This window comes from Papaver somniferum, chromosome 7 (assembly GCF_003573695.1).
Source record: "Papaver somniferum cultivar HN1 chromosome 7, ASM357369v1, whole genome shotgun sequence".
Taxonomy (NCBI): Eukaryota; Viridiplantae; Streptophyta; class Magnoliopsida; order Ranunculales; family Papaveraceae; genus Papaver; species Papaver somniferum.
Genome location: NC_039364.1, coordinates 30,953,459 through 30,963,508, shown reverse-complemented (window position 1 = coordinate 30,963,508; position 10,050 = coordinate 30,953,459).

Genomic DNA, 10,050 nt, shown 5'->3' with positions numbered 1-10,050 from the left:
GACTGTCTAGTTGATTCTCTAGTAAGTGTTTCGGAGTTATTCCATACAGATTGCCAATCGAAATATTGGGTGGTGTTGTTAGACCCCCGCTTTTTCAATTGGTATCAGAGCAGGCAAACACCTTAAACCTAATAAGTTTGTGTTTGATCGTTCCTTAAAAATTGTCCCATGGGAAATTTCTTTGGAAAACTAGATCTTGGCATCTGTAGCGCACGCCAGATTTCCTTAAAGATTGTTCAAAGATTATTATGGTTAAAACCTCTGGGTTCTCATAATGATCTTACTTCATCTACAAGGAAAGATTTAGATGTTAAGAATCAATCAGAAGGAAAAAATAAAAAGAAGGAAAGATTGAGAAAACGCTCAACACGCTCAAGGATATGGAACCTCACTAGATTAACTCTTAATCTCTTTGAGGAATACTATCATAACGGATCAATTGATAAAGATCTATTTAAAGCGTTCGAAGGCGTTTTTAAATTCTTAGACAAACTTAAATCTATTAAGTCTAAGAATTATTCCGAAAAGGGTTCTGTATGTGTTAAATCTGTTAATACTGTGCAACTCAGGAATCAGAAGTATCCTTCTTCTAGTCAGAACAAACAAAGGATAGAAAGCTATAACTGCCCTGACTATCATCATTACTTTGATTATACTACAGGGATCGTTCACACCTATCAACCAGAAATGTCGCATGAGAATTCCTCCGCGCATTATGCCTCTTGGTAACAATGATGGAAATTCCCCATTTGTATATATCTTAGAATGGGGCAAGAAAATGGTTTGAGTTGTGTACAGTTTTGTTAATTGTGTTTAAACATCAATTTTAGCTTTCTATTGCATCCGTTGTTGTTCACATGTGTGTGTTACGGAATGCATAACCTTTAATGTGCAAGCCATCTTTCTTATGTGGGTCTCGGTTCGTGGACAGGTCCAAGCCCATTTGTGGCCTTATAAAGAATAAGTTCACGCACCCTAGTCTTCTTCATCACCCGTCCGCGTACGTGAACTTCTAGGGTTTTGTGTGTTTCCTCCATTGAAGCTTCATTGGAAAAATTGAAAGAAAGGGTGTTCAAGATTCAATCCAAGTAAGTAATTTTCTCTTGATCCTTTCATATTTCAAATACCATGATGAATTCTAGAAGCACTAAAAGGAATTCAAAAAACCCAAAAATCTCTAGCTTGAATTCTTCATGTGACCAAAACTCTCTTAGAATTAGGTTTGTGGATGATTCGTGTGTTAGAGTGTTTGATAAGATTGCTTCAAAAGGTTTCATCCTAGAAAAGAAATTGTATTTTTCTAGTGGGCATGAAGAGGATTTGGTATGCTTTAAAAAATTCAAGCTTGGAAATATCTTTGATGGTCTTGGTCAAGGATTTGATTCTCTTACAATGATTTTCTATGCCAATATTCATGATGTTGATTACAACTAGATGGAATTCAAATCCATGATTAGTAGAGAAAGGTTTCTTGTTGATAGAGAATTAATTTCAAGGATTACCAAAATCCCGTTGGGGAACGTACGGCTTCTTAGATCAAGTGATGAACGTCCATCTTGTGATGATAACTCAGTTGGGCTTTGTGGCAAGAAGGTCGTTCGGAGTCAAGGAAAGTTCCCTACTAATGATCTTAGTATTGCTTTGATGGCGTTTGGAAAACTTGGTATCCCCAATCTTTGTCCCTCCACAATTGAAAATTCTTGGTGGAGCCGCGAGTTTGCGGAATTGGTCTATTTCCTTGATTCGGGTATTTCAAGTCTCGATATTTGTGGTTTCATTATCTCTCAAATGATTTCGATGACTTCACCCGTCAAGATGTTGGGTTACCCTTGCTTGATTAGTTAAATTTGCCGTGATCGTGGGTGTGATTCAATTGGCAACTCTCTTGGGGTCCCCAAACCGGTTCTTCCACTTACCTTTAGGCGCATAAGGTAAAATGCGTGCAAGCGACAAAGAATCGCTTCTCTTGATTTTAGTGATCCTACTACCATGAGCCTTCTTCTAAAGATTCATAAAGGTGTGTGTAAGGTTGATTCAAGAGTGAAGTGTGTTCAAGAACAATTGTCTTTGGTTGCAACAAAGTTTCCCGAGCTTGAGGAAGAATCGAACACAATTAAAGCATCTTGGAATGTCTCCGATGAGGAAGAAGATGCGTAACATGTGTTCTTGATTATTTCCTAGTATGTTTTCTTTTTGTCTTAGTTGGAAGAATAACTAGTGCTTTGAATAGCGATGATTGTGACTACACATAGCTATTATTTTCATCTTCTTGTTTTTAGGTTTTTTGGTTTAAAATTCTAAAACTATTTGGAGGATGATGTTTTGCAATATTTTTGATTTTGTTATATTGCAACTTGTTATGGGATATTTGTGTTTACGTCCGTGAACTTTGTTATCCCATATTTTTGTCAAAAGTAAAGTCTTTCACGATCGGTATTCATGTATTGGTTCAAGAATGAATATACTTTTGACATATACAAAAGTTAAGCTTATATTGTCAACCCTTGACGGAAGATATGTTAAAATCTTTTGTATCCAAGGATTATTTCTCTTATATATGCTTGTGCAAAAGAATGAATCCTTGTGTATTCCACGGTATAGATCTTCATTGATCCATATTTTTGTATTACCGTAAGGCTCCGTGATGTGTCTTATGTTGAGCACGATACAACTAAGTTGATTATTCTTGATTAGCTTTGTTGGTTGTTCTGTAAGGTACATTATGTTGAGAATTTTAGAACTAAATTAATCATCTTGTTGGTTATTTAGTTATTACTCCACAAGTTCTCTTGTGTTGAGTACATGAATGATTAAGCCAATCACTCTCTTGTATGATTAACTTAGTCGTTGCTCCGTAAGTTTACTTATGTTGAGCACAATGAATTAAATTAATCACTTTTGTGGTTAATTTAATTATGTATTCCGATTAAATTAATCATGGGTTTACTTATGATTAATTTGATTGATTTTTGGATATAAAAATCATTCTCATGGTTTTGGTGTCCAATAAAATCCTTCGTTTCTCTTGAAATTAAGGTCGCTCATTGTTGTTCCCTTGGGAATGGCATCTAATGGGGGAGAGTTCTTTTGAACTTGTGATTAATGATCATATCTTGAGGGGTGTGCGGCTGTGGAATTTTAGAGGGGTTATCTTGTATCTTTAAACTCCTTGATGAATGTTGTTAGCTTCGGCTATATGATTGCATCTAAATAAGATGATGCGTGTTTCTTTCTCTCAGTCATAAAATGTCTCTTACGGAAATTTCATTATGATCCCGTTCTTGTACCTTTGCCAATTTTATTGACAAAAAGGGGGAGAATTAATATGTAGTTCACACTACAAATACATATGGTTTTCGGATCATTGTGTAAGGGGGAGTGGTTTTCATGTGAGATGGAGTATTGACTAAGGGGAGTGATACATATCACCATAGTATTATTGTTGAAGTTGTGATACAATTGGAATTTGACACTATGTAATTAAACTATGACACTGTATAACAATGATCGAAACCGATGCTTTCTCATTGTTATAGCTACGGATCTTCAACAACGGTGATGCTAAACTTACAACCTTTGGGATCATTGGAGTACTTGGAGTGACGAAGATTTCGAGGAATGTTGAAGATTAGACATGTGTAATAGGAGCTACTAAAGTTTCATTATCTTTTTTATATTCCATATGTATTGATAGTTTTGTCACTAATATTGACAAAGGGGGAGATTGTTAGACCACTGCTCGGTCAAACTCGCATGCGTTGCTATCTCAAGCATGTTTGTCAATGTTAGTGATCAAAACTATAAGTCTTGATTTTTAGTCTCTTATAGCTAAGCATCGGACTAGGATAGTAAGTGTAGTTGAGCTCAAGGACTTCATGGCGATTCATCATACAAGTAGAAAATCTACGCAAGGAACCGGTGGAACTTCTCGACAAAAAGGTATGTGGAGACTTGAACTTATATGTCACTCAAAAGTCTATCTATTCTATCTCCTACTCTTTGAGACAAAAGTCGTATGCTATATATATAGACTAGATCATACACATTTGGTATTTCCAGACGAGTATACCTCGCCTATCTATATCCCGAAATATGTGTTGGTAAGCTTTTCGCTTCGACTAAGTTTATCTTTACCTAGTAACGAAAGTCATGAATGTTTCAATCACTTTGAAAACTTCTTTGACGAGAAATAGTGTAACAACTATGTAACGTCCTCTAAGAATGTTTCAATGATTGGAATGAGAGTTTAGATTACATAACCAATGGATTCCTTGAACCGAAGTTTTCGAACTTTGTTGATCAAGAGAACCGGAAGTATGGCAAGTGCCAAATCCGGGAACTCAGTCCGCGAACTGCCGAAGTTCTCGAACCCGAGAATTTCTGCAGTAGTTGACAAACTACTTGCATGAGCCAAGTCCGCGAACCGACGTAGTTCTCGAACCCGAGAATTTATACTGGAGTTTGTAAACTCTATCCGGTGTCTTAAGTCCACGAACCTAGTCTGCGGACTTGAGAAGGTTATATATCTAAAGATGATTCTGAACTTAATCTTAAAAGACTAAGGAATGCATTTGTAAACCGCGGCTATTAAAGTTCATGAACCGATTCGAGTGAATCAAATCATCTTTGCATCAATTGTGTCTTGTGTAGTTACATAATATTTTCTTGCAATTGAACAACTCTCTTAACTAGTTCATTTGAGTCAATTGAACTAGTTATGGTGAAGAAGAACATGGTTGGTATGAAACACTCGTATGGTTAACCTCTTTGGGTAGACTATTGTTGAACCAACAATGTACACTTTCGGGTGCGGTTAACAAACCTAGAAGCATACAGTCATTTGTGTATGACAAGCTAAGTTTTCGATCTAACGGTTGAGAAATATTAGCTTGAATCTAAATCAGGTTTTCATCTGACGGTGAATATTGATTGCTTTGTAACTAAGACAAAACCCTGATTTCAAAGGCTATATAAAGGAGAAATCTATTATTGTGCAAAACTAATCCCCACACCTTACGTGTGATACTAATTTGCGCGCTAGAGTCATTTCTCCTTTAACCTTTGGTTTTCTTCTTCTAAAACTAGGTTAACGACTTAAAGACTTCATTGGGATTGTGAAGGCAAACCGATACTACTTTTATCGTAGTTGTGTGATATGATCTTGCATCTTCTATCGTAACAGTACAATCATATTGATTGGCTTGAGATCGTGAGAGTTCTCCGATAGGAAAGATATAAAAAGTAATCACAAACACCTTCGTCTCATCGTTTGTGATTCCACGACATCTAGTTTCGCTACCATACGATTAATATTGTTGTGAGGTGATTGATTAATCTAGGATGTTCTTTTGGAATATAAAACCGGATTATCAATTGGTTCTTGTTCACCTTGATTATTATCAAAAGACGGAATAAAAACTTTTAGGGTTTTTCTGTGGGAGACAGATTGATCCTTTGATAGACTTGTCTGTGTGAGACAAATTTGTTTATTATTAAAGCCTGCGATTTTGGGTCGTAGCAACTCTTAGTTGTGGGTGAGATCATCTAAGGGAATCAAGTGCGCAGTATCCTGCTGGGATCAGAGGCGTAGGGAGTACAACTGTACCTTGGATCAGTGGGAGACTGATTGGGGTTCAACTATAGTCCAGTCCGAAGTTAGCTTTGAGTAGGCTAGTATCTGTAGCGGCTTAATACAATGTGTATTCAATCTGGACTAGGTCCCGGGGTTTTTCTGCATTTGCGGTTTCCTCGTTAACAAAATTCTGGTGTCTGTGTTATTTCTATTTCCGCATTATATTTGTTTATATAATTGAAATAATACAGGTTGTGTGTTTGAATCAATCAATTGGAAATCAGACCCTTGGTTGTTGATTGATATTGATTGATCCTTGGACATTGGTCTTTGGTACCGTCCAAGATATTTCTTGTGTTTGATTATAGACTCGCTGATTTCTATTACCTTGAGTGAATCAAAACAAGAGAGAGATATTAACTCCTTGAGATACTTTTATCTAGATTGAGTCTGAATGTCTAGTTGATTCTCTAGTAAGTGTTTCGGAGTTAGTCCATACAGATTGCTAATCGAAATATTTGGTGGTGTTGTTAGACCCCCGCTTTTTCAAGCAAGGAGCAAACCATTCCTTATAGCCCATACCTCTGACACATTGTTATCATTCTTGAAGATATGCTTAGCATAACAAGAGAGGAAGCCACCTTGATCACTGCGCAGAATTCCTCCTATGCCTGCAAGACCTTGATGATTTGAAGCTCCATCATAATTCAGTTTAGCATAATCTTGTTTAGGATAGATCCAAGGGACGGGTACTTCAACAGTTCTTTGTTGATCCTTTGCCATCCGTTGAGTAAACCCAATGAACTCTCTAGCCTCCTTCAGAGCTTTGGAAAGCACCCTATTTTGTTGGAAAGCAATCCTTCTAAAAATCCAATCATTTCTTCCTCTCCAGATCGACCATAACACAAAAGGAATTATATGTTTCCATTCAATGCCTCATATCTTGCCTTCAAAGTTACACCAGTTCTTCAAAGCTGTGGGTGAGATGTGATTAATAACAGGTTGAAACCCAGTCCAACTCTGCACCTTTCTCCATAAGGGACCTACCACCCTGCAACAAAAGAATAAATGATGAGGTGTTTCAAAATCTTGGTCACACAGACTACAACCCGGATGCCGCCCAATGTGTTTCCTGTACAAATATCTATTCAGGCTAAGCCTGTTATGACAGAATAGCCACAAGAAATGTTTAATTTTGTGTGGACATTTTAACTTCCACAAAAACCTCCAATCCGCATTGGGTTCAGAAACTCCCAACTCCCGTTTGGAGATAAGATAATTATAAACCTCCTTAACCGTGACAGCACTGCTTTTACTTTCAGACCACACAAGTTTGTCTACCAAACCCTCTCCACTTGCAATAGGCCTAGCCTTAATATCCTCAGCCACCTGTTCAGATATAAAAGCATCAATTTCCTCTAAATTCCAACATCTTTCCTGCATGTTCATAATATCTCTAACCTTAAGATTGGGAAGATGCATATTATTATCGATTGCAATGGCAGAAATAGGCAAATTATACAACCAAGGGTCATTCCACAAGTCCACAGAATTGCCATTTCCTATATTCCACCTAAGGCAGTCTCTAACCGCATCTCGTCCACTAAGAATACTTATCCAACTAGTAGAACATTTACTCTTAATACCACAAGACCAAAAGTCCGTTTCCGGGTAATACTTAGACTTTAGAAGAGAGGAAACATCCGATCCGACTCAAGATTATTGGAGACTCTCCAAGCCATTTTCGCCAACAAAGCCAAGTTATTAAGCTCAAGGTCTCTAATACCAAGCCCACCATACTCAACAGGGCAGCAAACTTTTGTCCATCTCAATTTATGCAATGTTCTCTTGTCCTTGTCACCTCCCCAAACAAAATTCTTTTTATACTTGTTTAATCTATTTAAAAGGCCTTTTGGGAGTTTAATTATTGACATCACATGATAAAAAAAAGGGTCAAGAACGGATCTAATTAAAGTTGATCTACCTGCCATGTTCAAAGTCTTGCTTTTCCATCCTTGCATTCTATTCGCTAATTTTTCATCCATATCATTAAAAGTATTAAGATTTATTCTACCCCATTGGAGGGGGATAACAAGGTAATTACCTGGATCTTGTGTGACCTGAACCTTAAGGGCAGTTTCCACACCTCTTGAGAAACTTCTCCCCAAATTTGCAGAGGTAAGCAAAGTAGATTTCGTATCACTTATTCTCTGACCCGACCACCTGCAAAACTTGTTCAAGATAGATCTAAGATTACAAACATTCTTATAATTAGCTTTGAGAAAAATAATACAATCATCCGCATACAACGAATGAGATATCACAAGAGCACCCCTAGCCACAGAAATACCAGTAATTTCTCTCTTTCTCATTCCCTCATTTATGAGTCTAGATAGAGCTTCCAGGAAAATGATAAACAGGAATGGGGACAAAGGATCCCCCTATCTTAAACCATTAGAAGGATTTTTGAAACTCTTACTAGGAGAACCATTGATTAGAACCTGAAAAGAGACAGTGTTAATACAACTCCATATCCATTTTACAAAAGTATCAGCAAAACCAAGACATTGCAAAATAATAATCAGAAACTGCCAATTTACCCTATCATAAGCTTTGTCAAAATCTAATTTCAAGGCCATCCAACCATTTTTCCCTTTCTTTTGCTTAAAAGAATGCACAATTTCATTACATATCACAGTAGAATCGAAAATAGATCTTCCAGAGACAAACACATGCTGATTAGACGAGATGATCTTATCCAACAAAGGCCTTAATCTGTTAGCAATTATTTTAGTTAGGATTTTCATAGCAAAATTACATAAACTGATTGGCCTGTAATCCTTAATGGAGTTGGGACAAGACTTTTTCGGAATCAGGGCAATGAATGTCTTGTTTAATCTAGAGTCAAGATGTCCATTATGAAAAAATCATGAACTAGCTGAACCACACTGGCACCAACATGTTCCCAATATTTAGAGAAAAAGAAACCTTGTAACCCATTTGGTCCCGGGGCTTTATGGGAACCTAATTGTTTTATAGCAGTTCTAATCTCTTTAATGGAAACTTGACAAATAAGTTTGGAATTATCATTATCAGAAACAACAGTAGGGAACAATCTTTGAACATCAGAACTATCACAATCATTCATAGAGGAAGAGAATATATTTAAATCCGTTAAAACTAATTACACGCTTTACTTTTTTTTTCTTTTTCTTTTGAAGCAATTACACGATTTACAGTTTGCATATTTTACATTGGATGTCACAGATACTCTATATATATGGCACTACTTATTCGCCTCTTTTTGCTACAACTGGCTGCTACTACACAGTGCATCAGAGGGTATAGGTTGTTTTCAGGTACGTACTATTTGTTTCTTCTAATGTTTCTTCATGCATCCACCGAAGAGGTACACCAGACGGACATGGCCAAAATAACCCTTGAAATTGTAAAAATGTCTTTCATTAATGTATTTCAAGTTCATAATTGCTCATCGATCGAACCAAGCCATGCTAGAATCTAGATTAGACCAGGCCCAAATTTTGTGGTGATTTAGTCAAATCTTCCAAGTAACTATGAGAGATATTACAGATGTGCAATTTATTGCCAAGATCCAGCATTACCTTCTAGGCAACATGCCAACCTTCTATTGATATGGTCCGAGTTAATGGCCGTAATCTCGTAGCTTCATCTATACACAAATCCTTATAAGGCAGTTAAAAACGATTTTACCTTTTAAAAATATAAACTTCCTAAAATTAACTGGCAAGTGTCAAACAGACGACTCCAAAATCGATGAACTTGGTTAAAGCGAAAGCTTACCAACACATATTTCGAGAAATATGTAAGCGAGTTAAACTCAGCTCGAAATATCAAATGCGTATAATTGAAGTCTATATAGCTATACGACTTTTGTCTTAAATAGGAGATAGAGTAGATAGACTTTTGAGTGATAGATGAGTTCAAGTCTCCACACACCTTTTGTTGATGAAGTTCCACAAGATCCCCTTAGTAGTTCTTCGTCTTCAATCGATAAACGCCGTGAAGTCTAATGCTCAACCACACTTTATATCCTAATCCGAGACTTAGATATAAGTAGACTAAAAATCAAGACTTATAGTTTTGGCAACTAAACTTGACAACAATCTTGAGATAGCAACGCTTGCGAGTTCGACCGAGTACTGCTCTAACAAGTCGCTTGATTAAATACTAGAGTCAACTTCGTTTAGGTTAGACTAGAAAGACTAGGAATCTTGAGACATACAAGTATTACTCTGAAGACATGAAGAAAGTGAAGAAGTAACGAACTACAACGACGACATCATCCTTCAACTTGAGGTTAGTAATATTGACTTGAACTGTTTAATTCCTAACGTATTGAAAACATAACTGCTAAGTTGTATATATTGTGCATATTGTGTATAATACTCTAGTGATGAGACATGATCATTGAAAAGGTGAGGGTACCCAAATATACC